This window comes from Nycticebus coucang, chromosome 10 (genome assembly GCF_027406575.1).
Source record: "Nycticebus coucang isolate mNycCou1 chromosome 10, mNycCou1.pri, whole genome shotgun sequence".
Lineage (NCBI taxonomy): Eukaryota > Metazoa > Chordata > Mammalia > Primates > Lorisidae > Nycticebus > Nycticebus coucang.
The window spans coordinates 99,429,053-99,455,337 of record NC_069789.1 but is presented as its reverse complement, the minus strand read 5'-3'; the positions used below and the strand labels follow the sequence as shown (position 1 = coordinate 99,455,337).

Sequence of the window (26,285 nt, the reverse complement as noted above, 5' to 3'; positions counted from 1 at the left end):
CCTCAGGCCTGGCTGGCCTGAGATGTCCCCCATTCCCCGGAATGGATGTCTACATCTTTCACTGTCACTGACCCACCCAGAGGACCTTCCACAGTGCTGGCAAGCTCCTCTGTCCATAGGGGCTCAGTCTGTGCACCAAGTCTGTGTACAGGTACTGAGGACTTGCTGTCCTGGCCAACATCACAGGGCACATGTGTACACTTTATCGGTAGTCAGCTTGACCTGTGAAGAAAGCAGGCTTTCCCAGTGGGAAGTAGACTGACCTCTGCAGTTTACTTTGGGGAGCAGACACAGACTAGGAGGGATAGATCTGGTGACAGGTAGCAGGTTGATGGGAAAGGGGGCAGATCAGAAATGGAATTTTGGCACCAGGTATTGGTCCCTTCTTGGTGTGTTCCTGGCTTGCCATTCTGAGACCAGACTGAGAGAGTTGAGAATGAAAGGCCAATGGCAGGTCAGCTAGAAGTCTACCCTGACACACATCTCCCCACAGCCTGCACGGATGGGTATGGTTGTGCAGCCTTCCCAGCCAGCTTCCTCAATTTCCATCCTTCTACCTCCTCTCTCTCTGCCTGGTGGGTCTAGCCTGCCTGACCTCTCAAGCCTCATTTTCAAATCCAGAACACACAAAAGGACCCAGATAACTTGACAGTGGAAGATACAAATAATCCCTTTAAAATATGGGCAAAGATCGTCCAAAGAAGACAGACCAATGCCTCACAGTATATGGAAAAAGGCTGAAAGTCACTTATCAACAGGGAAAGCCCCAAGCAAAACCACAATGCGATAACATCTGACCACAGTAGAATGGTTGTCTATTCTTAAAAAGACCAAAAATAACTGCTGCTGGCCAGGCTCTGGAGAAGAGGGAACTCTTATACACTACACTGTTAGTAGGAATGTAAGTTCCCACAGAAACAGAAAAAAATCCTAAAATTTATGTAGGAACCCTTTATGAAAAGTAAAAAAGGAAGGAAGGAAGAAAAGAAAGAAAGAAAGAAAGAAAAAGACCGGGAGTGGCCAAAGCAATGTTGAGCACAAAGACAGGAGCTGCAGGCTGACTGAGACTGTACTACAAATCTCCAGGAACTCAAACAGCACGCAGACCCCTGGGACAGAAGACAGAACTCAGACATAAAACTGCATGTTGACAACAGGCAACACAGCTTCCTCGAGGCTGAGAGTCTGCAATGGACAAAGGAGAGTCTTTACAATAAACGGTTTGGGGGGAAATTGGACATCTTCATACTGAAGGATGAAGCTAGTTCCCTATTTTTATCTATATCCCCAAACCAAATCAAAATGGATCAAAGACTTAGATCTAAGACCAGAACTACACAAGTACTAGAAGGAAACATTGGACAAATGCTCCAGGAAGTTGGTCTGGGCAAAGTGGTTTTGTGTAAGATGTCTGAAGCACAGGCAACTGAAGCAAAGAGAGATAGCTGGGGCCACAGCAACCTAAAAAATCTTGAGCTCAGCAAAGGAAACAGTCAACAAAGTGAAAAGTCAATCCACAATGGTAGAAAAAACCTGCAAACTATCCATTGACATTTGACAAGGGATTAAAACATAGAGTGTATGTGGAGCTTAAACAACTCAATGGCAAAGCACAACGCAACAATAACAGCAGAAACAAACAAAGAAACAAATACCCGCCCCCCAAGCAATGTGAGTCAAAACTGGACAAAGATCTGAACAGGCATTTCTGAAAGGAAGACATACAAATGGCCAACAGACAGGTATACGAAAAAAATGCTCAATGACACTAAATGTCAGAGGAAAGCAAATCCAACCACAAGGTGACATCATCTGCCACCCCAGTTAAAATGTGGCATCCTAAAGACAGGCAATAGCAGATGCTGGCCAGGATGTGGCAAAGAGGAAAGGACATCCTCCCCACATGACAGGTGGTGGTGGGAATGTCAGTACCTACAGCTTCTGTGGAGAACAGTACAGGGATTTCTCAGAAACCTCAAACTACAGTTTGAGGTAGATTCCACTACTTTAGAATCCAGCAATCCCACTGGATTTGATATGTATCCAGAGGGACAGAAATCCGTATATCAAAGGGATACCTGCATGCCCACACTCATGTTTACTGCAGCACTATTGGCCCCACTGAAATTAGGGAATGGACCTAGGTGCCCAACAACAGGTGAATGGATAAACAAGATGGGGTGTAGTTACACCCTGTGGAATACTCTTGGGCCATAGAGAAGCCTGAAAAGGCTGTCGTTTGCAGCAATATGGACAAAACTGGAGGTCATTATGTTAAGTGAAATAAGCCAGGGACACAAAGACAACTATGTGTGTTCTCACTCATATGTGGGAGCTAAAGAAGCTGATCTTGTGGAGGTAGAGTCTGAGAAAGGTGCCAGGGAGTGGGAGATGGGGTTTGAGCGTCTGGCGGGGAAGGGAGAGGGGGAATAAGAGGTATTGGTTATTGGGTACACACAGACAGATAGAAGGAATGAATTCTGAGTTCCCACAGCAGCTACGAGTGAATAGAGTTAATTAACAATGGCGTGACTAATTTAACATGACTAGAAGACTGGAAATGTGTCCAACACGTAGACATGATAAGCAGCCAAGGTGATGGATACCCTGACTCAATCATTCTATGTATGTACACACTAAGTATGCACACATACCATGTATCAATAAGAACATTTTTAAAAAACTAAATCCGTTTTTCAAACCCCTGCCTCTCTGGCGCCTAGCCCGACGCCCCAGCTCCCACAGGCTCCACTCCCTCATCTTGGTCAAAGCCACAGACACGCGGGAGCCTAATCCCAGGCCAGGATTCTGTGGAAAAGCCAGAGCGCTTTCCAGCGTAAGTGGCGATGTCCCGGACCGCAGGCCCTCGTCCAGTGGGCGCAGATCCCCGGGCAGGGACAGAAGTGGCCCGTAGTCCGAGGCTTGGCCTGGCAGAAAGAAATAGCGCTGCCTGAGAATCCTTGCCCATTCGGTGGTCAGAAACGAGTGGAAGAGTATGTGTTGACGGCTGCTTATGTGTGCGTGCGTGTGTGCGTGCGTGCGTGCGTGTATGTAGCGTTGGCTCTGTGGTCCAAGAATCTGCTGGGAACCACTGCAGGAGAAAGGCTGTAGTGGCCGATAGGGTCGGAGCTCAGGCCTGAGAAAGAATGGGAGCAAGGAGGCGAGCGTCAGGCAGGGCAGATGGGGCCAAAAGGCCAGATGAGCTGAGGAGCAGGCACCAGGGTTCAGGCTCACGTGGAGGGCGCCAGAGGTGGTGGCTGGGAGGCGGGAGAAGCGAGCGTGTTGGTCAAAAGGGAGGTGCCAAGGCGATGGGAAGGCTGGGAGGTAACAGTGGGTAAGAAGAAAGACTTCCCTGTCCGGGAATCGAACCCAGGCTTCGGCGGTGAGAACACCAAATCCTAGGCGCCCAGACCACCAGGGAACGTGACCCAGAGCGCCAGGCTTTCGCCTCCTGGACCCAGCGTCAAGGTGGTAAGCGCTCAGCGCTATCTGGACGCCTGGGCCCTGCTTGGGTTGAAAAGAAAGACCAGCCGCCCTCCGCCCCTGGCAATCCCCATGCCCTGGCAGCTCTGCTCCAGTTTGCTGCACCTTCCACGCCCAGCGCGCCTCCTTCCCCTACGCACGCACGCAGACACAGCCCAAAGCCACATACCTGGACCTACTTGCGCAAAAGTTCAGCTCAGTGCGTTGGCCAGGAATCGAACCCGGGTCAACTACTTGGAAGGAAGCTATGCTCACCACTATACCACCAATGCCGCTGGGCAACGGTAGCCCCACCACGTGGGCCCTGGGATGCCGCCAGCGGGTAGCCCACACCCAGGGCAACCCTACCCCGACGCGGCGCCCGCCAGCAGTTCCGCGCTGCCTCCCGGCCAGGCGAGGCCATCCCGCATCACACCTGTGCATGCCAGCTGTGCGGCTCCAGCTCCAGGTTCCCCAGCCCTCGCCTGCTTACCGACCATCTTGCCTGTCTGCCTGCCTACCGAGGATGGCGTTATGGCCGCCTTATTGCTGCTGGTGGTGCAGTCTGGGCCCTCCACTGCTGCACACCACAGGCCTCCCCGGGGGCAGGACGGGTGACCCGGCGCTTGGCTCGGCGCTTCTCCACCAGGGGCCCGGCCATGCCATAGTCCCCACAGCCAAGAACTCGCTCATCGGCCTTCCACTGGGGGTCCCAGGGGCGCGCGGAGGCGTCTCCGAATAGGCATCCAAACAGCCGGGGGAGAGGAAGAAAAGAGGACCAGAGGTGGGGGGCCTGGGTGGGTCCAAGTGGCGACGGGTGCCAAAAGGGCCAAGGGGGTCTTTCGGGTAAGGAGAATGGCGGAGGGCAAAGGGTGGGGTGGAGAGGAGAGTTTGGATGGGTGCAGGCAGGCCAGGCACAAGAGGGTGCCCTGTGTATACCTGGCTGGACAGAGGATAAGAAGGGCGCTTGGTTGCTTGAGGTTGGGTTGCGGGCGGTGGCCAAAAGGGCAACAACCTCTGCCTCGGGGAATCGAACCGCGGTCTCTCACGTGATAGGCAGGGATGCTCACCACTATACTAACGACGACAGCGTTGCCCACTGCCTGGGCGCCCGACCCCTCTAAGAGCGGTCAACGACCAGCTCGGCTTTCCTCCCCCTGCCCACCGCAGGCGCCCAGCACCTGCCCCACGTCCAACCGCACCCGCACCGCCGCCACTATCTCCACTTCAAATCCCAACCTCACTGCCCATCCCCAACCCCGTGGGCGAATCCAACTTGCTACCACTCCCACAAAGCACCCTCCGATCGCACCCGGAGCCAGATCCCGACCGGTACCCTGGTGAAATGGATCCTCCGTGTGCGTCCTCGCTGCTGCGTCCAGCGTAGGGATCGCGCCTGGACGAGGAGGGGCGGGCGAGTGAGCAAGACAAGGCGGTGGGCGCGCAGCGCTCCCGGGAGCCAGCGCGGGGAGGCGGGGGTGGGAACTGGCGGCAACCGATGGCCAGACGCGGCCGGGCCGGGTCCGGGCCGGGTCCGGGCTGAAGGAATAGGCCATCGACACTGAAGCCAGCCGGTCAACTCACTCGGCTCCCCCTCTGCGGATGCGCTGGGGCGTTTCGTTTGCACACCAGGAAAGTTGCTGGCCAAAGGCGCGGGTGCCATAGCGGCGTTGTGGCCAGGTGTGTGGCATTCATTATAGTTAAGCCAGAAGTCAGGATGGCCGAGCGGTCTAAGGCGCTGCGTTCAGGTCGCAGTCTCCCCTGGAGGCGTGGGTTCGAATCCCACTTCTGACAAACTCACATTTTGGCCCAGGCAACGCCCGTGGCAACCCGCGACCCGTTGACCTTGCCTTCCTGCCTCGCTCCCTCGCCCACTCTCCAAGCTCCAGCTCCCTTGACGCTCACACCCCAAACGCAGCGACTACACAGGCTCACCCTTTCTTCCTGCCCACACGCTGGCGTCGTACAGACACTTCGGTACTGGCAACCGACAGCACCCATTACCCTCTGCCAGTTGCCATTCGGACAGACGCACTCCCCACCAACTCACACGCGCCCTCACGCTTGACCCCAGTACCTCGCTGGCCACCTTCCTCACTGTTCCCTGTCTTTCCCTTCCTGCCAACACAGCCGGCCCCAACCTTCGGGCGGCTCTGTCCCTCGTGGAGAGTCCCCACGTTTCTCCCTCTGACTCCTGCCTGGAGAATGACGACTAACGACTCAGAACTCGCGACTCGCTCTCTGAGCACGCACATTTCTGCAACCGGAGGCACACCCTCGGATAGTCCCTCCTTTCCACCCACCACCTCGGTCCCTGCCTGCCCATTCTGTGCTCGCCACACTCTACTTAGGTCGCCCTCCTCGCTGGACTGGAGCTCCCCAATCTTCACTGCAGCGCTCTCCTGGCTTGGCCCTGACGGCCCGCACGCGGGCAGCCGGGACACCTCCTCTCCAGACACGGAGGAACCAGGCGCAAGGCCTGGCTGGGAAGCCTGAGCCCAGAGAGATTGGCCCTAGCAGTCGCGAGCAGAAGCCGCAGATACACATGGCCGGACCACGAACGCCGGGCCGCCGCCTGGACCACTTGTGTGCCGCACCGCTTCCCCACGCACCAAACGGCTGCCTGGGCTCACCCCAGAGCCTGCTAGAGGGCCGGTTGCCGCTCTGCCATAGTGCTCTACTCCTCCCAACCCTCCTCGCGCCCCTACCTCTCACTCAGCCCACTTCCCATTCACCCGATGGCCCCACACTTCTATAGGGCAGGGCCACTGGCCAGGGAACAGGAGCGAAGTTCGAACTCGCTCGCTTGGCGTCTATACTGGAGCTGCGGTTCTGCCCTGGCGGCAGTACCCACGGCTCCTCTCCAGCCCTCTGTTTCCCACACACATAGCATGTAGGCAAGAAAGCCAATCAGCACGGAAAGGGACCGATGGGGTCAGGATCCAGGTTTGGGGCGGGGTTGAGGTCGGGTTCCGGGCCTGCCCGAGGGAAGGTGTGCGCTCAGCCAAGCTCACCACATGTCTCCTGCCCGATGATCAGGGCTCCGGCCAGGGCCTGTCCCTCTCCTGGCTTCCTCTGGCGACACCTACAGCCCACCTGACAGTCCTGGGCGGCAGGAAAAGCGACGGACCTGACAAGTCCGCCCGTCGCCCTATTCGCGCGTGCTCTGTGCCCCAGGGCCCTCGACGTGACCCGAGTCTGTCCTACTGGTGGCCGTTAGCTTCCCTTGGACCGGGCCCCTGGGGCGCACTCAAACGCTGCAGACGGCCACGATAAGCCAGGACCAGAGTTCAGGCAGCTATGGCTGTGTAAGCCCCTGGAGGAGTCTACCGCTGGTGCATGGGTGGTTGAGTGGTAGAATTCTCGCCTCCACGCGTTTTGGTCCCAATGAGCTCCACTCACTTGTGCCCAGTCCAGCACCAGCGCCTACCAGGAAATCTCTCACCTCTGCTCCTCTGTGCCAGAGTGCTCTACTCCTCCCATCAGACTCCACGCCTCCTAGACTCCCTTCTCGCTCTGCCACATACCTGCCTGGGTCCCTTTTCTCTTCACTCACCTGCCAACGCCTCGTTTGCCGCCCGTGTCTTACCTCCAGGAATACCGACAGGCAGGCACCACACGCTGGCACCTGCTCTCACCGGGCCTCTTCCTTTGGCATTTCTCAACATTGCCTCGCTCCCTGGCTCACCACACTTAGTCGGAGAAGTGTGCCCTGGCTGCCTTTTAGAGAACACAGCGAGTCTCTTGAAACCAGTGGACACATCACATTCTCCCGGAGGATCTCATGGTCAGGCATTGAACCACATAGGAACATCAAAAAGCACACAGATAGTTCACTGCATGTGCGCTAGGTCTGCACTCAGTGCGTTGTGCTTAAGCACTATGTATCTCCCAGCCTCCCAAGCAACACCCACCCTTATCCAGGATCTGCAGCTTTTGCCCAGGTTCGGGCAGTTGCACATCCTTCCCTGTGTGTGCTTACAGGGGTCCAGTTGCATCCCATAGCCTTTTCGGATCTGGCCCAGACAGGCTCGATTTCACACGCTCTCCACCTTACCTTTTGCTGTTCACCATCAGCCTTCACCCCCAGCCTCACTGGTTACTCTAACCCCTCTGGTGGCACGGCATCTTCAATCCTCGCCGGTAAGCGTTGAGGGCGTGCTGGACGGGATCCACTCTGAACACATGGCCTTCCATCTTGGATCTTGTCTGGACCAGAGCCCAGTCACACAGGCCTGTAATCTGCCCATCCTGCCATCCCTCAGAAGAGGCTTCACTCCCTCACCTCTTCCTGTACCCCTCCCCATGTTCCCCTCCTCTGTCCCCTGACTGCTGCCAACACATACACACACACACACACACACATATATTCCCCCCACTGGAAGGTGCCTGGACACCCCAAGCCTCTGAAGAGGCTCTATCTGACTGGCCAGCTTTATTCCCAAGCCCTTCCGGCAAGTCCTGAGCTGCACCCTGACACCCTGGACTCTTTCACCTCTCCAATACTGTAAAACCCACCACATCCCCACCACACCACACCCCCAGCACCATGTGCAGGGGCTGCATCCCCCTTTTGGTGCCATGCCTTTTGCCCTGGCCTGTGTGAGATGCCAACCACGAGACTCCAGGAATGGACACCAACATCTGGCACTGTCACCCACCGACCCCCAGAGGACCTCCAGTGGTGATGGCAAGGTCCTCTGTCCATAGGGCCTCAGCCTGCACAGGAAACTGAGGACTCACTGTCCTGGCCAACATCACACCGCAGATGCGTGCACTTCATCAGGTATCAGCTAGACCTGTGAAGAAAGCAGGCTTTCCTGGTGGGAAGTAGACTGACCTCTGCAGTTTACTTTGGGGAGCAGACACAGAATAGGAGGGATAGATATGGCCATGGGTTGCTACCTGGGTAGCAACCTGGTAGCAACCTGGTCCACGGGTAGGCACCTGGGTAAGGCAGGAAAGGGGAGAGATCAGAAATGGAATCTGGGCACAGGTGTAGCCCCCTCCCCCCTTTTTTTGAGACAGAGCCTCAAGCTGTTGCCCTAGGTAGAGTGCTGTGGCATCACAGCTCACAGCAACCTCCAACTCCTGGGCTCAAGCGATTCTCCTGCCTCTGCCTCCCAAGTAACTTGGACTACAGGCACCCGCCACAACACCTGGCTATCTTTTTTGGTTGCAGCCATCATTGTTGCTTGGCAGGCCTGGGCTGGATTCGAACCTGCCAGCTCTGGCATATGTGGCTGGCACCTTAGCCGCTTGAGCCACAGGTGCCAAGCCAGTAGGCCCCTTTTTGGTGTGCTCTTGGCTTGCCATTCCAAGACCAGAAAGAGCATCAAGAAGGAAAGGCCCATGGCAGGTCAGCTAGAAGTCTACTCTGCCATGCACCTCCCTACAGCCTGCACAGGTGGGCGTGGCTGTGTGGTGTTCCCAACCAGCTTCCTCAATTTCTATGACAGGGCTGAGAGTGTGCAATGGGGAAAGGACAGTCTTTACAATAAATGATGTGGGGGAAAACTGGACCCCTATTTCTCTCCATATCCCCAAACCAAATTGAAAAAGATCAAAGACTTAGACCTAAGACCAGAACTATGCAGGTACTAGAAGGAAACATTGGACAAATGCTCCAGAAAGTTGGCTGGCAAAGTGGTTTTGTGTAACACATCCGAAGCAAAGACAACCGAAGCAAAGAGAGATAGCTGGGGCCACAGCGTTCTTAAAAAACTCCTCCTCAGCAAAGAAAACAGTCAACAAAGTGAAAAGACAACCCACAGAATGGCAGAAAGCACCTGCAAACTATTCATCTTACATCTGACAAGGGAATAACAACCAGAGCCTATGTGGAGCTCAAACAGTTCAATGGCAAAGTAAAATGCAACAATAATAGCAGAAACAAACAAACAAACACCCTCCCCCCCCCCAAGCAATGTGAGTCAAAACTGGACAAAAGATCTGAACAGGCATTTTTGAAAGGAAGACATACATGTGGTCAACAGACAGGTATATGAAAAAATGCTCAATGACACTAAACATTAGAGGAAAGCAAATCCAACCACAAGGTGACATCATCTGCCACCCCAGTTAAAATGTGGCATCCTAAAGACAGGCAATAGCAGATGCTGGCCAGGATGTGGCAAAGAGGAAAGGACATCCTCCCCACATGACAGTTGGTGGTGGGAATGTCAGTACCTACAGCTTCTGTGGAGAACAGTACGGAGATTTCTCAGAAACCTCAAACTACAGTTTGAGTAATCCCACTGGATTTGATATGTATCCAGAGGGACAGAAATCCGTATATCAAAGGGATACCTGCATGCTCACACTCATGTTTACTGCAGCACTATTGGCCCCACTGAAATTAGGGAATGGACCTAGGTGCCCAACAACAGGTGAACGGATAAACAAGATGGGGTGTAGTTACACCCTGTGGAATACTCTTGGGCCATAGAGAAGCCTGAAAAGGCTGTCGTTTGCAGCAATATGGACAAAACTGGAGGTCATTATGTTAAGTGAAATAAGCCAGGGACACAAAGACAACTATGTGTGTTCTCACTCATATGTGGGAGCTAAAGAAGTTGATCTTGTGGAGGTAGAGCCTGAGAAGGGTGCCAGGGAATGGGAGATGGAGCTTGAGCCTTTGGCAGGGAAGGGAGAGGGGCAATAAGAGGGTTTGGTTAAAGGCTACACACAGACAGATAGAAGGAATGAATTCTGAGTTCCCCCAGCAGATTAGAGTGAATGGAGTTAATCAACAATGTCATGTGTATTTCAACATGGCTAGAAGACTGGAAAAGTGTCCAACACCTAGGCATGATAAATAGCCAAGGTGATGTATAGCCTGACTGGATCATTACATATTCTATGCATGTACACACTAAGTATGCACACATACCATGTATCAATAAGAACATTTTTAAAAAACGAAATCCATTTCTCACACTCCTGCCTCCCTGGCACCTAGCCAGAGGCCCCGGCTCCCACAGGCTCAGCTCCACTCCCCCATTTTGGTCGAGGCCACTGACCTGAAGAAGCCCAATGACGACTGGCACTCCGGGCCTGGCACCTAGTGGAAAAGGCAGAGCGCTTTCCGGCCTAAGTGGTGAAGTCCCAGACTGCAGGCCCTGGTCCAGGTGGGCACTGATTCCCCAGCAGTGACAGAAGTCGCCGGTCACCCACGAGGCTTGGTTTGGCACTGCTGGAGAGTCCTTGCACATTGGGCGGCCAGAAGCGAGTGGATGAGTATGTGTGGACAATTGCATGTGTGTGCGTGCGTGCGTGTGTGTATGTGGCGTTGGCTCTGTGGTCCGAGAGTCTGCTGGTGGCCACGGGAGGAAGCAGACTGTGGTGGCCGGTCTGGTTGGGGCTCGCGGCTGAGGAAGAATGGGAACGAGGGGGCGATGGTCGGGCAGGCCAGATGGGAGCAAAAGGCCTGGTGGACTGAGGGGCAGGTGCCAAGGGTCGGGCTGCACGTGGAGGGCCCGGGAAATGGCGGCTTGGAGGTGGGAGAAGAGAGCGAGTCAGTTAGTGAGCTTGTTGGTCAAAGAGAAGCGTAAAGGCGCCGGATGGGGGGTGGGGGTGGGGGAGCAGCGCGCAAGAAGATAGGTTTCCCTGACCGGGAATCGAACCCGGGCCGCGGCGGTGAGAGCGCCGAATCCTAACCACTAGACCACCAGGGAGCGGTTACCGTTGCAATGGGACTGCGCCTCCTGGAACCTGCTGCTAGCCAAGGTGGCAAGCACTCGGTGCTACCCGGGCGCCTGGGCCCTGCTTGGGTTGAAAATAAAGACCAAAAAAAAAAAAAAAAAAAAAGCCAGTCCGCGCCGCCCTGGCAATTCGACTGCCCTGGCAGCTCGCCTGCTTACGGCACCCTCCAAGCCCCGCGTGCCTCCTTTCCTTAAGCACGCACGCAGACACAGGCCAAAACCACTCACCTTTACCTACCTGCACTAAAAGGTCAACCCAGTGCGTTGGCCGGGAATCGAACCCGGGTCAGCTGCTTGGAAGGCAGCTATGCTCACCACTATACCACCAACGCCACTCGACACCACTAACCCAGCCACATTGGCCTGGGGATGCGGCCGGTGCTTCGCCCTCGCCGGGGATCCTTGCCCCGGCGCCGCGCCAGCCTTCGGCTCCGCCCTGGCATCGCCCGGGGCGAGGCCGTCCAGCGCCCTACCTGCGCAAACCCAGCTTCATGGCTCCAGCCCCTCTTCCCCTGTGCCCCGCCTGCCTACGACCCGCTTGCCTGCCTGCCTGTCTGCCTGCCGGGGATGGTGCTATCGCTGCCTTGGTCCTGTTGGCTGGGCCCTCCTCGGCTGCAGCCCTTCTCAATCAGGGGCCTGTCCAGGCTACAGCCCGCACCCCTCGGGAATCGCTCATTGCCCCTCCACCGGGGTCGCCAGGCTCTGTGCGTGGTAGGGAGGCCATTCTTACTGGTTAGGCCCTGTGGGGGCGCGACCAGGCAGCTGCACATAAGCAACCAAGGAGCCGGCGAGGAGGAAGGAAAGAGGACGGGGTGGAGGGAGAGAGAGGGGCATCAAAGGAGTTAAAGGGGCCAAGGGAATCTCCAGGGTAAGGAGAACGGCTGGGGGAGGGTGGAGTGGGGGGAAAAGTGTTGGCACGTTGGGGCGGGGGCGGGGCGGGCAGGTCAGGCACAAGAGGGCGGCCTGCGCCTACATAGCAGGAGGGTGGAGAAGAAGGGCCTTTGGTCGCTAGAGGCTGGGTTGCGAGCTGTGGCCAAAAAGGGTAGCAGCCTCCCCGTCGGGGAATCGAACCCCGGTCTCCCGCGTGACAGGCGGGGATACTCACCACTATACTAACGAGGACGACGATGGCCGTGGATCCGATGCCCGACCCCTCCGCAAGCGTCAACGCCTAGCTCTGCCTTCCTCCCTTTGCCCACTGCAAGTTTCTGGCACCTGCTACCCGTCCCAGCCCAAACACGCCACCCCGCCACCCCCACTCCCAACCCCAACCGCGCTGCCCACGCCCAACAGCGTAGATAAAGCCAACCTGCCGCCACTCCCAGCAAAGCACTCTCCCACCCAACCCGAAGCCGGACCCCGACTGGTACACCGGTGGATTGGAACCTCCCAGTGCATCCTCCCTGTTGCCTACTGAGCGTGGACGAAGAGGGGCGAGCGAGCAAACAAGGGAGGGACCAGGCGGTAGTCGCGTGGCGCGCGCGGGAGCCAGCGAGGGGAGGTGTGGGTGGGGGCTGGTGGCAACTGATGGCCCGACGCGACCCGGCTGGGTCTGGGCTGGAGGGATGGGGCGTCGACGCGAAGCCAGCTAGGTCAGCTCACTCATCTCCCCCTCTGCCGACGTGCCGGGTGGTTTCGCTTGCGCACCAGTAAAGTTGCGGGCCACCGGCGCCGGTGCCTGCAGCCAAGTGAGGGGCGTCGCATCTAGGCCAGTCGTCTGGATGGCGGAGCCGTCTGAGGCGCTGCGTTCAAGTCGCAGTCTCCCATGGAGGTGTGGGTTCGAATCCCACTCCCGACAAGCCCATCTTTTGGCCTGGGCGACAAGTTGACCCTGCCTTCCTGCCTCGCTCTCTTGCCCAACTCTCCATGCTCCGGTCCCCATTATGCGCACCCCCCAAACGCAGCGACTGCACAAGGCTCACCCTTTCTTCCCGCCCATGCGCTGGTCTCGCACAGACACTCCGATACCAGCAGCCAACAGCACCCGTAACCCTTGTCCAGTTGCCATTCGGACAGACACATTCCCGCCAACTCACGCCCCCTCACACTGGACCCCACTCCTGGGCGCTTCAGTACCTCGCTGGCCACCTTCCTCACTTTTCCCTGCCTTTCTCTTCCTGTCAACACAGCCTGCCCCTGCCTTCGGCCGGTCTCTGTCCCGCGTGACGAGCCCCCCACGTTTTCCCCTCCAGCTCCTGCCGGGCGAACGATGACTCAGGACTCGCGACTCTGGACTCGCTCTCTGAGCCCGTACACTTCTGCAACCGGAGGCACACCATCCGACAGTCCCTCCTTTCTACCCACTGCTTCGGCCCCCGCCTGCCCATTCCGTTCTCGCCACACCCTACTGAGGTCGTCTGCCTAGCTAGACAGGTGTTCAGCAAGCTTCTTCACTGCAGTGCTCTTCCGGCTTGGCCCTGACCGCCAGCACGCGGGCAGCCGGACGCCTCCTCGCCAGACATAGGCGATACCGCACATAGGGCCTGGCCGCGAAGCCGGAGCCTGGAGAGATTAGCCCCAGGAGTCCCGAGCAGAAGCCCTAGATTCGTGTGACCGGACCATGAACGCCGGGTCCCCTCCAGGACTACCTCAGAGCCACAACGCTTCCCCAGGCGGCAAGCGGCTGTCACCGCCCACCCTACAGCCTGCTCGAAAGCCGGCTGCCGCTCTGCCAGAGTGCTCTACTCCTTCATTCCCTCTTCCTCCCCTCCCCTGCCCCCGACGTCCCACCCAGCCCACCTTCCACTCCACCCCCTACCTCGGGCCACTGGCCAGGGAGCCGTAGCCAGGCTCGAACTCGCTCGCTTGGTGTCTATGCCTCGCGTGGACGTGGCGGCGGTACCCGAGACTCCTCCCTGCCTCCGCTGGCTCCAGCACACAGAGCACCGCAGGCAAGGGAGCCAATAAGCATGGAAAGGGACCGGTCGGGATCAGGATCCAGGTCTGGGGGTCTTTCCCGAGGGGGAAGGTATGGGCTCAGCCAAACTTGCTACACATCTCTTGTCCCGCTACTGGCTTCCCCTGGCGACACCGACAGCTCATCCGGCAGCCTTGCGCGCCAGGAAAAGCGCCGGACTTGGCTAGTTCGGCCCTTGACCTATGCGCGCACGTGCTTTGCGCCCTAGGGCCCTCGACTTGACCAGAGCCTGTCCTACTGGTCGTCCATCGGCTTCCCTTCGACCCAGCCCGTAGGCGCGCTCCAACGCTGCAGACGGTCACCACAAGCCATGAGCAGAGTCGAGGAGGATACCACTGTGGAAGCCTCTGTAGGCATCTGTCCCTGGTGCATGGGTGGTTCAATGGTAGAATTTTCGCCTGCCACGCAGGAAGCTCGGGTTCTATTCCCAGTCCATGCAGCATGCTACCCCATTTTGGTCCTGCAGCTCCACGTCCCGCAGCGCTCCACGCTGACTCTTGCATGACTTCCACTCAAGCCACGCGCGCCCCGCCGGGCACGAGCTCCGCCCTCCAGCACAACTCTCACTTCTGCCCCATTCCCGCCCCAGCAAACTGCTTGCCCTCGTCTGCCAGACTCCCTTCCCGCTCTGCCACACACCTGCCTCGGTCCCTTTTCTCTTCACTTTCCTGCCACCGCCTTGGTCCTCACCCTCTTCTCGCCTCCAGGAATACTGAACACCGGGCACCACACACTGGAATCGTGCTCGCCGCCCCTCTTCCCTTCGCATTTCTCCATTATCCCTCGCTTGCCGGCTGCGTGCCCTGGCTGCCCAACCCCTAGCGAGCACAGCGAGTCATCTGAGACTAGCGGATCGCATTCTCCCAGAGGGTCCCACAGTCAGGCATTAAACCACACGAGGACATCAAAAAGCACACGGATAGTGTCGTGGCATGTGCTCCAGGTTTGCGCTCAGGGAGTTTCGCTTACCCACCGCGCCTCCCAGGCCCCCACACAACATGGAGCAGTTGCACATCTTTCCCTCGGGTCTCTTCTATTCTACCCCCCAAATACACACCTGACACTGTAAATGTCTGTCCTTACAGGGGTCCAGTCGAATCCCATACCCTTTTCGGATCTGTACCAGACAGGCTCGCAGTCTGACACTCTTGGCCTTATCCTTCCCTGCTCCCCACCAGCCTTCACCCCCAGACTCACTGGTTACTCTGGCCCCTTTGGTGGCACGGCACCTTCAATTTTCGTGGCTGGTGTGAGGGGCAGGCTGGAGACTGAGCCCCTATGGATGGTGTAGCTTCCCATCACCTTGGGAGGTCATCTGGGGGTTGTGTTGTGGGTGGGTGGCGGTTATGGGTGTAGTTGTCCATTCCCAGGGGTGGCATCTCATATCATACATGCCAGAGCAAAGGGCATGGCACCAAAAGAGAGACACAGCCCTCGCCCATACTGCTGGGCTGTCCTGGAGCAGCTCAGGGTGCTGAGCAGGGTGTCCTGGAGCAGCTCAGGACTCCCTGAAAGGGCCTGAGAGTGAAGCTGCTATCCATATCTCGAAACCAAATCCAAATTGATCAAAGACATAGATCTAAGACCAGAACTATGCAGGTACTAGAAGGAATCACTGTACAAATGCTCCAAGAGGTTGGTGTGGGCAAAGAGGTTTTGTGTAAGACGTCCAAAGCACGGACAACTGAAGCAAAGAGAGACAGTTGGGGCCACAGCAACCTAAAGAAGCTTCTGCTCAGCGAAGGAAACAGTCAACAAAGTGAAGAGACAACCCACAGAATGGGAGAAATCACCAGCAAACAACCCATATGACATCTGACAAGGGATTAACAAGCAGAGGGTATGCTGAACTCAACTCAATGGCAAAGCAAAATGCAACAATAACAGCAGAAAACAAACACCCCCGTCCCCCAGCAATGCAAGTCAAAACTAGGCAAAACACCTAAATGGGCATTTTTTTTTTTTTTAGACAGTTTCACTTTGTCACTCTCATGGCAACCTCAAACTCTTGGGCTCAAGCAATTCTCTTTGCTTGAGTCATCAGAGTAGCTGGGACTACAGGCACCTGCCACTGGCTATTTTTAGAGATGGGGTTAGGGGAGAATCTCACTTTTGCTGAGGCTGGTCTCGAACCTGAGAGCTCAGGGCCACCCGTTGCAGCCTCCCAGAGTGCTAGAATTACAGGCTTCAGTCACTGTGCCCAGCCTCTGAACAGGCATTTCTCAAAGGAAGACATACAAATGGCCAACAGACAGGTATATGGACAAAATGCTCAATGACACTAAACATCAGAGGAAAGCAAATCCAACCACAAGGTGATATCATCTGCCACACCAGTTAAAATGGCTGGCATTCTAAACACAAAAGCAGATGCTGGCCAGAATGTGGCAAAGGGGAAAGGACTCTCTCTGCATCATTGGTGGTGGGAATGTCAATTCATACAGCCACTGTGGAGAAGGGCACAGAGATTTCTCAAAAACCTCGAACTAGACCCACTGGATTTGGTATGTATCCAAAGGGACAGAAATCTATATATCAAAGGGTTACCTGCATGCCCACACTCATATTTGCCAGCACTATTGTCCCGAGCTAAACTCGGGAATGGACCTAGGCACCCAGCAACAGGTGAACAGATAAACAAGATGGGATGTAGATACACCCTGTGGAATACTCTTGGGCCTTCGAGAAGCCTGGAATGCTATCGTTTGCAGCAATATGGACAAAACTGGAGGTCATTATGTTAAGTGAAATAAGCCAGGCTCACAAAGACAACTATGCCTGTTCTCACTCATATGTGGGAGCTGAAGAAGTTGATCTCGTGGAGGTAGAGCCTGGGAAGGGTGCCAGGGAATGGGAGATGGGGCTTGATTGTCTGGCAGGGAAGGGAGATGGGGAATAAGAGGTATTGGTTATTGAGTACACACAGATAGAAGAATGAATTCTGAGTTCCTGCAGCAGGTTAGAGTGAATTGAGTTAATTAACAATGGTGTGACTAATTCAACATGGCTAGAAGACTGGAAAGGTGTCCAGCACGTAGACATGATAAATAGTCAAGGCGATGGATACCCTGACTTGATCATTACACATTCTATGTATGTACCCGCTAAGTATGCACACATATAGTGTATCAATAAGAACATTTTTAAAAAACAAAATGCGTTTCTCACACCCCTTTCTCCCTAGATTCTAGCTGGAGGCCCCGGATCCCACAGACTATACTCCCCTATCTCAGTCAAAGCCACAGACACGCTTGGAGCCCAATCCCTGGGCGGCACTCCGGGCCTGGCACGCTGTGGAAAACCAGAGCACTTTCCAACCTAAGTGGTGGTGTCCCGGACCCAGGCCCTGGACAGGTGGGCGCTAATCTCCCTGCAGGGGCAGAAGCAGAAGTGGCTCTTCTTCTGGAAGGAAGAAAGAGCGCTGCTGGAGAATCCTTGTCCATTTGGTGGCCAGAAGCGAGTGGATGAGTGTGAGGACGACTACATGTGTGTGCGTGCACGTGCATACTGTGTGTGTATGTGGCGTTGGCTCTGTGGTCTGAGAGTCTTCTGGCGGCCATGGAAGGAGACAGGCTGTCGTGACAGATCCGGTTGGGACTCGGGGCTGAGGAAAAACAGGAGCGATGAGGCGAGCATTGGGCAGGATAGATGGGACCCAAGGTGGCCAGCTTGGCCAAATGGCCAGATGGGCTGAAGGGCAGTCGCCAGGGCACGGGCTCACGTGGAGAGGGCCGGAGGTGGTGGCTGGGAGGAGGGAGAAGAGAGCCAGCAGCGAGCGTGTTGGTCAAAAGGGAGGTGCGCAAAGCAGTGTGCAAGAAAAAAAAATGGTTTCCCTGACCGGGAATCGAACCCGGGCCGCGGCGGTGAGAGCGCCGAATCCTAACCACTAGACCACCAGGGAGCGCTGGCTACTTTTCTAGGATAGCGCCTGCTGGACCTAACACCACCAGGGCAAGCGATAGGTGCTACCCGGGCGCCTGAGCCCTGCTTGGGTTGAAAACAAAGACCAGCCTCCCTCCACTCTGGCAATCCTCCAGCCCTGGCAGCTCTCTCCCCGCTTGCGGCACCCTCCAAGCCTCGCACGCCTCCTTCCCCTACGCACGCACCGACGCACGCACACACAGCCAAGGCCACGTAACTGGACCTGTCTGCGCAAAAGGTCGGCCCATTGCGTTGGCCGGGAATCGAACCCGGGTCAACTGCTTGGAAGGCAGCTATGCTTACCACTATACCACCAACGCCGCTCCGTGCCGGCAGCCCCGCCAATTAGGCCGGGAATGCAGCCGGCATCCTACATCTCTGCGAGTCCTTGCCCCGACGCCGCTCCCGCCACAGTTTCCGCTCTGCCAGCGCGCCAGGAGACGCCCACCGGCGCCCCATCTGCGGAAGCCCAGCATCGAGACTCCAGTCCCCGTTCCCTCGGCCCCCGCCTGCCACCGATCGACTTGCCTGCCTGCCTGTCTGTCTGCCTGAGGGATGGAGCTAATGTTGCCTTACCGCTGCTGGCCACGCCCTCCCGGACTGCACGCAGCTTACCGCCCCGCGGGCAGGATCGGTGGCCTGGCGGCCGGCTCTCCAGAGCGCTTCTCCGCCAGGGGCCCGGCCAGGCCATAGCCTGCACTCGCCGGGGATTCGCTCATCGGCCTTCCGCCCAAGGTCCCTGGGCCCTGTGTGTCGTAGGGAACCTATTCCGACTCGTCGGGCGATATGGGGGAGCGCCGAGGCGGCTCCGCATAGGCTACCAAGAGGCCGGCGGGCAAGAAGGAAAGAGGACCAGGAGGGCGAGGTGGGGTGGGTCAAAAGGGCCAGGGGAGTCAAAGGGCCAAAGGGGTTTCCAGCGTAAGGGGAATGGCGGGGGGGGCAGGTGGGGTGGTGGAGACTTTGGAAGGGGACGGCCAGGCCAGGCACAAGAGGGCGCCCTGTTCCTGCCTGGCTGGAGGTCAGAGAAGGGCCCTTGGTTGCTTGAGGCTAGGTTGAGTGTGGTGGCCAAAAAGGGTAGCAGCCTCCCTGTCGGGGAATAGAACCCGGGTCTCCCGCGTGATACTCACCACTATACTAACAAGGACGGCGGTGCGGGTGGCCTGGGCTCCCGAACCTTCTTTGAGATGTCAATGCCTAGCTCTGCCTTCCACTCCCTGCCCACCACAGGCGCCCGGCACGTGCCTCCAGTCCGACACCACCCGCACCGCACCGCCACCAACACTTCCACTCCCAACCCAAACCTCACTGCCCACGCCCAAACCCGTTATCGAAGCCAACCTGCCGCCACTCCCAATAAAGCACCCTCTGATCATACCGGGAGCCGAATCCTGACGGGATCCCGGTGGAGTGGAACCTCCCTGTGTGTCCTCCCTGCTGTGTCCAGCGCCAGGATCGCGCCTGGACGAGGAGGGGCGGGCGAGCGAGCAAGGGAGTGAGGAGGTGGTGGGCGCGGAGCTCGCGCGGGAGCCAGCGAGGGGAGGCGCAGGTGGAGGCTGGCGGCAGCTGATGGCCCGATTCGTCCCGGCTACGGCCGGGCTGGAGGAATGGGACGTCGACGCCCAAGCCAGCGGGTCAGCTCATTTGGCTCCCCCTCTGCCGATGCTCCGGGTCGCTTCACGTAAGCACTGGGAAAGTCACTGGCCAAAGGCGCTGGCTTCCACGCGGCGTCGCAGCCAGGTGAAAAGATTCACACACAAGCCAGTGGTCAGGATGGCCGAGCGGTCTAGGGCGCTGCGTTCAGGTCGCAGTCTCCCCTGGAGGCGTGGGTTCGAATCCCACTCCTGACAAACTCGCCTTTTGGCCCAGACAACGCCGGTGGCAACCCGCGACCAGTTGACCTTGCCTTCCTGCCTCGCACGCTTGCCCACTCTCCAAGCTCCAGCTCCCTTCACGCTTGCACCCCAAACGCAGCAACTGCAAAGGCTCATCTTTTCTTCCAGCCTACGTGCTGGCGTCGCACAGATACTCGGTACAGGCAGCCGGCAGAACCTGTCACCCTCTGCCAGTTGCCATTCAGACAGACGCACTCCCCTCCAACTCATCACGCCCCCTCCCACTTGACCCAACGGGGGCTTCAGTACTTGGCTGGCCACCTTCGCTTTTCCCTGCCTTTTCCCTCCTACCAACACAGCCCGCCCCCGCCTTCGGCCGGGCTCGGTCAGGTGTGGAGAGCCTGCCACGTTCCCCTCCGCGGCTTCTGCCTGAAGAATGGCGACTCGGGACTCGCGACTAGCTCTCTGAATCCGCACACTTCTGCAACTGGAGGCACACGGTCCGACAAGTTCCTCCTTTCCACCCACCACCTCGGTCCCTGCCTGCCCATTACGTTCTCGCCACACCCTACTGAGGTCGCCCTCCTGGCTGGACTGGTGTCCCCCAAGCTTCGTCACTGCAGCGCTCTCCCGGCTTGGCCCTGACGGCCCGCACGCTGGCAGACCGGACGCCTTCTCGCCAGACACGAGAGGAACGCCAGCACAGGGCCTCCGAGCCCGGAGCCATTGGCCCCGGCAGTTGCAAGCAGAAGCCCTAGATACGCGTGGCCCGACCACTAACGCCGGGCCCCCGCCCGGACCACCTCTGCGCAGCAATGCTTCCCCAGGCGCCATGCGGCTGCCCGGGCCCACCCCGGAGCCTGCTAGAGAATCGGTTGCCGCTCTGCCATAGTGCTCTACTCCTCTCATCCCTCGTCGCGCCCCTGTCTCCCACCCAGCCCAACTCCCGCTGCACCCCCTACCCCCGGGCCTCGCACCTCTATAGTGCAGGGCCACTGGCCAAGGAGCAGGAGCGAGGCTCGAATTCTGTAGCTTGGTGTCTATGCCTGAGCCTCGCTCGGCTGTGGCGGCGGTACCCGCGGCTCCTCTGCCCCCGCTGGCTCCCCCCCCCCACAGCACCACGGGTAAAAAAGCCAATCAGCCTGGAAAGGGACAGGTGGGGGTCAGGATCCAGGTTTGGGGCAGGGGTGGGGTCTGTTTCCGGGCCCTCCCGAGGGAAGGTGTGCGCTCAGCTAAGCTCGCCACACGTCTCCTGCTCCCATGGGCATCAGGACTCCGGCCAGGGCAGCTCTCTCTCCTGGCTTCCTCCGGTGAAACCGACAGCCCGTCTGGCAGCCCTGGGATCCAGGAAAAGCCCCGGACCTGGAGAGTCCACCCCTCGCCCTATGAGCGCGCGCGCTGCGCCCCAGTGCCCTCGATGTTACCCAAGCCTGTCCTACTGGTCGCCCCTGGGGCGCGCTCCAACGCTGGTGATGGCCACGACAAGCCAGGACCAGAGTCCTGGAGGCTACCGCTTTGGAGCCTCTGTAGTCATCTACCACCGGTGCATGTGTAGTTCAATGATAGAATTCTCGCCCGCCACTCGGGCGTTCTGGGTTTGATTCCTGGCCCATGCAGCCTGCAGACCAGCGGAGCTCCACGCTGCCTCCTGCGTGGCTGCCACTCAAGCCATGCGCATCCCATAGGGCACGATCTCCGTCTGCCAGCACAACTCTCACCTCTGTCCTATTTCCCGCCCCAGCAAACTGCTTGCCCACGCCTCCCAGACTCCCTTCCCGCTCTGCCACACACCTGCCTCGGTCCCTTTTCTCTCCACTCACCTGCCACAGCCTTGGTCGTCACGCGGTTCTGGCCTCCATGAATACCTCCAGGATCCCACACGCTGGCACCCCGGCTCAAACCCTGCTCCACACGCCTCTTCTGTTCGCTCATGTAATGGGAGAAGCGTGCCCTGGCTCCCCAGTCGGACACAGCACATTTTCCTGGAGGCCATACAGCGAATCATTATTCCACAGGGGGACATTAAAAAGCAGAGGGATAGGCTTTTCTCCAACTCTAACCCTAAGCCATCATAAGAGGGACCCACTTCCAACTCTGTTTGGAAGGGCTCTCAACTTTCCTTCCAGCCTTCATAAGTCAAGTATCTCTTTTTTATCCTGAATCATTTGTAGGTTATTGTTCCTCCCTATCCACACTGTAGTGCTCCCCTTTCATTTTCAGTTTCCAGTCACTTTGCTTTCAGTTACCAGTGTACATTAGTTTAACCTTCTAGCTTACCTGAGTAATCTAACCAGGTTAACTAGGCTTTGAGAATCGGAGTACTAAACCCCCAATATCTTTTCTGATGCTTTGAAACCCATTAAGGAAAACCTTAGCCTTTTTCCTGGAACAGAAGCCACAGGAAAAAGATCTTCAGAGGACCTCTGCATTCTCCATTGCACATAGAATCCAGGTAAGATGTGGGAGCACCTGTGTCTGCCATGTGCAGCCCTGGGGAACCAGCAGTTTGTTCAGCCCCTTCCTCAGGTGTGCTCACAAAAGGTTTAGAGTGAAAAGGTCAGTGTGTGCTCCCAGGAAGAGAATAGAATTTCTCCATAGGAAGTTTGGAATACTTGGCTTCTCAGAGAGGGCAGGGGGAGGTGGTAGCATGGAGGATCCAGGTGGAGTTCACAGAATGCTGGGGAACTAGTCTATCCAATTTTTCTCTGATTATTGATTTCTTTTAGAGTCCTTATTGAAAATTGTGTGCTAGTGATTATCTGTTGTTTTACCGTTAAGACCAATCATCCCCACTATGGTTTATCAATCCTGAAGTATGGGCATTAATTGGAAGGAGGGAAGAGAATAAGAAGCCTATTGAAGTATGTCTTATGTTCACTGCTTTAAGTCACTATCTTATCCCTTTTTGTGCAGATGGAACTCCAAAGCATGAGCCATTGTTTCCCTTTAGTGTCAACCCAGAAGGTATTGCCCTTACTGTTCTTTTAACTTTTCATCACCAGCAATGTATTTTGCCTAAAGACCTTTCCACTTTTTGGAGTTTGGAAACCTTTTCCTAGCACCTCATTCTTTGTAGCATGTTGCTGTCCACCGGGCTACTTGGTCAATGATGTAGAGGAAGCACTGCAGACAAAATAAATGATTTTAAAAGGGAAGGCTGGTGCTCGCTCAGGCACATCAGCAATCACCTGTCTTTATTCACTTTCTTTTTATTATTATTATTATTTTTTTATTAAATCATAGCTGTGTACATTAATGCGATCATGGGGCACCATACACTGGTTTTATAGACTGTTTGACACACTTTCATCACACTGGTTAACATAGCCTTCCTGGCATTTTCTATTGTGTTAAGACATTTACATTCTACATTTACTAAGTTTCACATATACCCTTGTAAGATGCACCGCTGGTGTAATCCCACCAATTCCCCTCCCTCCGCCCACTTCCTCCCCTCACTCCGCTCCCTTTCCCCCTTCCCCCTATTCTTAGGTTATAACTGGGTTATAGCTTTCACGTGAAAGCCATAAATTAGTTTCATAGTAGGGCTGAGTACATTGGATACTTTTTCTTCCATTCTTGAGATACTTTACTAAGAAGAATATGTTCCAGCTCCATCCATGTAAACATGAAAGAGGTAAAGTCTCCATCTTTCTTTAAGGCTGCATAATATTCCATGGTGTACATATACCACAATTTATTAATCCATTCGTGGATCGATGGCACTTGGGCTTTTTCCATGACTTAGCAATTATAAAATGGGCTGCAATAAACATTCTGGTACAAATATCTTTGTTATGATGTGATTTTTGGTCTTCTGGGTATACGCCTAGTAGAGGAATTATAGGATTGAATGGCAGATCTATTTTTAGATCTCTAAGTGTTCTCCAAACATCTTTCCAAAAGGAATGTATTAATTTGCATTCCCACCAGCAGCGTAGAAGTGTTTCCTTTTCTCCTCATCCACGCCAACATCTCTGGTCTTGGGATTTTGTGATATGGGCCAATCTTACTGGAGTTTGATGATATCTCAAAGCAGTTTTGATTTGCATTTCTCTGATGATTAAAGATGATGAGCATTTTTTCATATGTCTGTAGGCCGTGCACCTGTCTTCTTCAGAGAAGTTTCTCTTCAAGTCTCTTGCCCAGCCTGCAATGGGATCACTTGTTCTTTTCTTGCTTATACGTTTGACTTCTCTGTGGGTTCTGGTTATTAAACCTTTGTTGGAGACATAACCTGCAAATATCTTCTCCCATTCTGAGGGCTGTTTGCTTGCTTTACTTACTGTGTTCTTGGCTGTGCAGAAGCTTTTTAGTTAGATCAGGTCCCAGTAGTGTATTTTTGAAGCTGCTTCAATTGCCCGGGGGTTCCTCCTCATAAAATACTCATGCAGACCAATTTCTTCAAGGGTTTTCCCTGTTCTCTCTTCTAGTATTTTTATAGTTTCATGTCTTAAGTTTAAATCTTTAATCCAGTGAGAGTCTATCTTAGTTAATGGTGAAAGGTGTGGGTCCAGTTTCAGTCTTCTACAGGTTGCCAGCCAGTTCACCCAGCACCATTTGTTAAATAGGGAATCTTTTCCCCACTGAATGTTTTTATTATTATTATTATTATTATTTTTTTTTTTGTAGAGACAGAGTTTCACTTTATTGCCCTCGGTAGAGTGCCATGGCGTCACACAGCTCACAGCAGCCTCCAACTCCTGGGCTTAGGCGATTCTCCTGCCTCAGCCTCCCAAGTAGCTGAGACTACAGGCGCCCGCCACAACGCCCGGCTATTTTTTTGTTGCAGTTTGGCGGGGGCTGGGTTTGAACTCGCCACCCTCGGCATATGGGGCCGGCGCCCTGCTCACTGAGCCACAGGCGCCGCCCCCACTGAATGTTTTTAATTGGCTTGTCAAAGATCAAATAATGGTAAGTAGCTGGGTTCATCTCTTGGTTCTCTATTCTGTTCCACACATCTATTTCTCTGTTTTTGTGCTAGTACCATGCTGTTTTGATCACTATCAATTTATAGTATAGTCTGAGGCCTGGAAGCATGATTCTTCCTGCTTTGTTTTTATTTCTGAGTAATGTCTTGGCTATTCGAGGTTTTTTCTGATTCCATATAAAACGAAGTATTATTTTTCAGGATCTTTAAAGTATGACAGTGGAACTTTAATTGGGATTGCATTAAAATTGTATATTGCTTTGGGTAGTATGGACATTTTAACAATGTTGATTCTTCCCAGCCATGAGCATGGTATATTTTTTCATTTGTTAACATTTTCAGCTATGTCTTTTCTTAGAGTTTCATAGTTCTCTTTATAGAGATCTTTCACGTCCTTTGTTAGATAAACTCCAAATATTTCATCTTCTTTGGCACTACTGTGAATGGAATAGAGTCCTTAACTGGTTTTTCAGCTTGACTATTGTTGGTATATATAAAGGCTACCGATTTATGAATGTTGATTTTGTAACCTGAGATGCTGCCGTATTCCTTGATCACTTCTAAGAGTTTTGTAGTAGAATCCCTGGTGTTTTCCAGATATGCAATCATATTATCTGTGAAGAGTGAAAGTTTGATCTCTTCTGACCCTATATGGACACCCTTGATCACCTTTTTTTCCCTAATTGCGGTGGCCAAAACTTCCATTACAATGTTAAAGAGCAGTGGAGACAATGGGCAGCCTTGTCTGGTTCCTGATCTGAGTGGAAATGATTTCAATTTAACTGCATTCAAAATGATATTGGCTATGGGTTTGCTGTAGATGGCCTCTATCAGTTTAAGAAATGTCCCTTCTATACCAATTTTCTTTCTTTTGTTTTTATTTATTTTTTATTGTTGGGGATTCATTGAGGGTACAATAAGCCAGGTTACACTGATTGCAATTGTTAGGTAAAGTCCCTCTTGCAATCATGTCTAGCCCCCATAAAGTGTGACACACACCAAGGCCCCACCGCCCTCCCTCCTTCCCTCTTTCTGTTTCCCCCCCATAACCTTAATTGTCATTAATTGTCCTCATATCAAAATTGAGTACATAGGATTCATGCTTCTCCATTCTTGTGATGCTTTACTAAGAATAATGTCTTCCACTTCCATCCAGGTTAATACGAAGGATGTGAAGTCTCCATTTTTTTAATGGCTGAATAGTATTCCATGGTATACATATACCACAGCTTGTTAATCCATTCCTGGGTTGGTGGGCATTTAGGCTGTTTCCACATTTTGGCGATTGTAAATTGAGCTGCAATAAACAGTCTAGTACAAGTGTCCTTATGATAAAGGGATTTTTTTCCTTCTGGGTAGATGCTCAGTAATGGGATTGCAGGATCAAATGGGAGGTCTAGCTTGAGTGCTTTGAGGTTTCTCCATACTTCCTCCCAAAAAGGTTGTACTAGTTTGCAGTCCCACCAGCAAACTGGTGTTCCCTTCTCTCCACATCCACGCCAGCATCTGCAGTTTTGAGA

At 54.8% G+C, this 26,285-nt stretch overlaps 7 non-coding genes across 7 annotated transcripts; 2 read left to right on the top strand and 5 right to left on the bottom strand.

The window, feature by feature from the left end:
- The first annotated feature begins 5,173 nt into the window (after window positions 1-5,173).
- Window positions 5,174-5,256, top strand: TRNAL-CAG (transfer RNA leucine (anticodon CAG)). Its single transcript has one exon. It is a non-coding gene; the product is annotated as a tRNA-Leu (tRNA).
- Window positions 5,257-11,066: 5,810 nt separating this feature from the next.
- TRNAE-CUC (transfer RNA glutamic acid (anticodon CUC)) lies at window positions 11,067-11,138 on the bottom strand. Its single transcript has one exon. It is a non-coding gene; the product is annotated as a tRNA-Glu (tRNA).
- A 287-nt stretch (window positions 11,139-11,425) lies between these two features.
- TRNAG-UCC (transfer RNA glycine (anticodon UCC)) lies at window positions 11,426-11,497 on the bottom strand. Its single transcript has one exon. It is a non-coding gene; the product is annotated as a tRNA-Gly (tRNA).
- Window positions 11,498-12,215: 718 nt separating this feature from the next.
- TRNAD-GUC (transfer RNA aspartic acid (anticodon GUC)) lies at window positions 12,216-12,287 on the bottom strand. The gene has a single exon. It is a non-coding gene; the product is annotated as a tRNA-Asp (tRNA).
- A 5,624-nt stretch (window positions 12,288-17,911) lies between these two features.
- Window positions 17,912-17,983, bottom strand: TRNAE-CUC (transfer RNA glutamic acid (anticodon CUC)). Its single transcript has one exon. It is a non-coding gene; the product is annotated as a tRNA-Glu (tRNA).
- Window positions 17,984-18,251: 268 nt separating this feature from the next.
- Window positions 18,252-18,323, bottom strand: TRNAG-UCC (transfer RNA glycine (anticodon UCC)). Its single transcript has one exon. It is a non-coding gene; the product is annotated as a tRNA-Gly (tRNA).
- Window positions 18,324-19,767: 1,444 nt separating this feature from the next.
- Window positions 19,768-19,850, top strand: TRNAL-CAG (transfer RNA leucine (anticodon CAG)). The gene has a single exon. It is a non-coding gene; the product is annotated as a tRNA-Leu (tRNA).
- Window positions 19,851-26,285: the final 6,435 nt, after the last annotated feature.